The sequence below is a fragment of the Hemibagrus wyckioides genome, linkage group LG05 (genome assembly GCF_019097595.1).
Source record: "Hemibagrus wyckioides isolate EC202008001 linkage group LG05, SWU_Hwy_1.0, whole genome shotgun sequence".
Lineage (NCBI taxonomy): Eukaryota > Metazoa > Chordata > Actinopteri > Siluriformes > Bagridae > Hemibagrus > Hemibagrus wyckioides.
This window is the reverse complement of record NC_080714.1, coordinates 1,894,259-1,897,823: the sequence shown is the minus strand read 5'-3', so window position 1 is coordinate 1,897,823 and position 3,565 is coordinate 1,894,259. Positions and strand designations below refer to the sequence as shown.

General features: G+C 39.3%; 1 protein-coding gene across 4 annotated transcripts in view; it reads right to left on the bottom strand.

Moving 5' to 3' along the window:
• Nucleotides 1-1,321: 1,321 nt before the first annotated feature.
• elmod3 (ELMO/CED-12 domain containing 3) overlaps nucleotides 1,322-3,565 on the bottom strand; it is an 11,561-nt gene continuing 9,317 nt past the window's right edge. For all 4 annotated transcript variants that reach the window (XM_058390247.1, XM_058390249.1, XM_058390248.1 and 1 more), the window contains exon 13: nucleotides 1,322-3,565. This exon is cut by the window's right edge and continues 1,161 nt beyond it. The gene's annotated coding sequence lies outside the window, so the exon portion shown is untranslated.

The window sequence follows — 3,565 nt, the reverse complement described above, 5'->3', positions numbered from 1 at the left end:
GAGTGACTTCCTGAATCCTGAAGTGACTTCCTGAATCCTGAAGTGACTTCCTGAATTCTGGAGGGACTTCTTGAATTCTGAAGTGACTTCCTGAATCCTGGAGGGACTTCTTGAATTCTGAAGTGACTTCCTGAATCCTGGAGGGACTTCCTGAATCCTGGAGGGACTTCCTGAATTCTGAAGTGACTTCCTGAATCCTGGAGGGACTTCCTGAATTCTGAAGTGACTTCCTGAATCCTGGAGGGACTTCCTGAATCATTACAGTCTGTTTAATTCTGTTTATAAAGCGTTTATAATACTGTATAGACTGCAGTTAACATCTGCACTGTTTATCAAGAGGACAGTTACACTGTGTGTGTGTATGTGTGTGTGTGTGTGCCAAAGCAGCAGGTTTGCATTACACACACACACACAATCTCTCTCTCTCTCTCTCTTTCTCTTTCACACACACACACAATCTCTCTCTCTCTCTCTCTTTCTCTTTCACACACACACACACACAATCTCTCTCTCTCTTTCTCTTTCACACACACACACACACCCTCTGAAACTCTACAGTTAACATTAATCTGTGTTTATAAGCATGTTATAAGCACTGTATTACAGAGACAGAGTTTCCCTTGATATAATGAGTGTGTGTACATCGTGAAGAGACACGCCCCTTTTCTCTGTGGGGCAAATCGTACAGAATCATCATCTTGCTGGAAATATCCGAAAAGAGTCGACTCGAAAGAGTCAAGTGAGTCAAATGATCTGATTCACTCGAGAGAGCTGAGAACGCCGTTAACTTTAAAAGCGGATTAATGACAGAGCTCTACTCCCTCTAGCGGTGAAGAGCATCCATTACAGGAGAAGAGGAAGAGGAGAAGAGGAAGAAGAGAAGGGGAAGAGAGAAAGAGGAGTTTTCTTTGCTTATTTGGTGTGGAGAGACTTTTAATAGTAAAAGCAGTGAACAGAAACATGACAGTGTGGATGGATTTGTGATTTGTGGCCTGAATACTGAGGCAGCAGATTATTTAATATTTACATAAACATGCTTTAGGAAGTTAATTATCTATCTATCTATCTATCTATCTATCTATCTATCTATCTATCTATCTATCTATCTATCTATCTATCTATCTATCTATCTATCTATCTATCTATCTATCTATCTATCTATCTATCTATCTATCTATCTATCTATCTATCTATTAGGATTAATGGAAGGAGTCTCCAGTGTCAGTAGTGTAATTTCCTGCATGTTAACATTTCTGTGTAGTTTCTGATTGTTTTTATTAAACTAGTGTATAATTTAAGAATAAATGATAGAGACAGGAAGTTTGTTTTGATTTTGCGAGTGTTTATTATTCTGTGCAACACGTCACTGTACAGTCGCAGATCATCACACTGACTCTCTGTATAAAATAGAGCTTCTACAATCACACACATTCAAATAAACCGTCTGTCTAATGTGTGTGTGCGTGTGTGTGTGTGTGTGTGTGTGCGTGTGTGTGGAATGGATGCAGAAATGAATGAGGAATGTTGTAGACTTTCAGTCCTGGACTCGGGGTGTTGAAGGTCAGTGGTGTGACGTGGTCAGTGCCAGGGATTTAGAGAGAGAAAAAAAGCTGATATACAACAAACTGCTGACTGCAGAGACACCAGAAAGAGAGAGAGAGAAAGAGAGAGAGAGAGATACAAAAGAGGGAGAGAGAGATACAAAGAGAGCGAGAGAGAGAGCCAAAGAGACACAGAGAAAGAGAGAGAGAGAGAGAGAGAGAGAGAGAGAGAGAGAGAGTTTTTAAAAGAAAATGAAACTGAATAAAAGCTGATTGGATTTTTTCATTATGTTTTTTCTTGTTATTAAAAGTCTTTGATCTTCAGCGTCAGTTTCAGAATAAATGATCACAGTAACACTGCCCTCACACCGAGCTGCAGAAACACTTTATAACACATTCACAAGCACTGAGCTGCAGGGCGGCAGACATCACCAGCAACACGGTGCTTATAAATCTCTCATAATCACAGTGCTTATAAACCTCTTATAAACACGGTGCTCATAAACTGCTCATATAAACCCAGTGCTTATAAACCTCTCATAAACACGGTGCTTATAAACCTGTCATAAACACTGCTTAAAAACCTGTCATAACCTGTTAGCTCTCATAATAGCAGTGCTTATAAACCCCTCATATGGAAATGGTGCTTATAAACCTCTCATAAGAATGCTTATAAAGCACTCATATCAAAAGCTATATTACCCCTTTATAACACATGCAGAAGCTCTGAATAACAGTGCAGCAACTCGGGACTCTCAGATCTTCCTGCCATACTGTTTATTTGCTGTTTATGTGTTATAAAGTGCTTATAAGCATGCTTATGAAGCCTGTATGTCTTTCAAAGCTGTAAAATTTTATGTTTAAGCATTTTGACTTGACTGTGATTGAATTGTAACCAAAATCTGTTTCATTACAATCTGATTTCACTTCCAGTTCATAAAATGAACTAAGCTTCATAAACTGTAATGACTCGTTAATAACATCAGCTACGTCGTCCTTCTGTAGCATTCAAGAAATCTGTTAATAACATGAGGAAGCTGCTTCTTCTTTATAAAGAACGTATGTTAAGAAAATGTAGAGTTTAGTGAAAAATAATGATAATTTATCAGACGAGATGGAACTCAGGCAGGGTTTGATCGGATTGAGGCGTAGAGAGAAAATCTTATCATGTCCCTCCCCCCAAAATACATAAATAAATAAATAAACAAACAAGAAAAACAACACGGATTAGACCCTGGTGGTGTTCATGCTCAGCAGCAGAGGAAATAAAGATCTGGTTCCTGATCCTGCACGAGATCCAGTCCAGATTCTCATTTACTTAATAAACTGTTTATTAAACATCAACATCATCTTTTAAATAAAACTTCATCTTAGTGTTTATTAACACAGAATTAAAGACCATCCCGCGGTGATTTAGCGCTGGTGGATCTCTGAACGCTCGGAAAGGCTTCTGGAAGGTTATTCACCGTTTATAAACGTGTTATAAAGTCGTTATGAAGAGCGAATTCAAATAAAGTGTTACGGCAGATCTGACAAATCACTGAGCTGTCAATCATTTACACTTCATCTCTCTTTGTCTATAAAGCACGCACACACACACACGCACACACACACACACACAGACACACACACACAGACACACACACACACGCACACACACACACGCACACACACACACGCACACGGTCATGCTTTAAGTGGCATTAGTCAGACAGTTATATGATACACTGCAATATTCAGCATCATGATCACATGGTAAACCCTGAGAGGGGAAAGAAATGAAGATTTAAGAGTGAAGGTGCAAAAATAGTGTTGTAAATGATACGGAACGTCACGTTATTCCTCTACACGTCCACCATATCCACGTGTTGTGCGTTAAATATCACAATAAATCGGATAAGTGATGCGTGGGAACAGGAGCGGGGTGCAGGAGCGTCCGAGAGGAAGCTGTTTAACGTGGTTTTAAAACAGAACACTGAGAAAAATCAACATTTCAGATGCTACATCGCTAATGCTACCTGCCA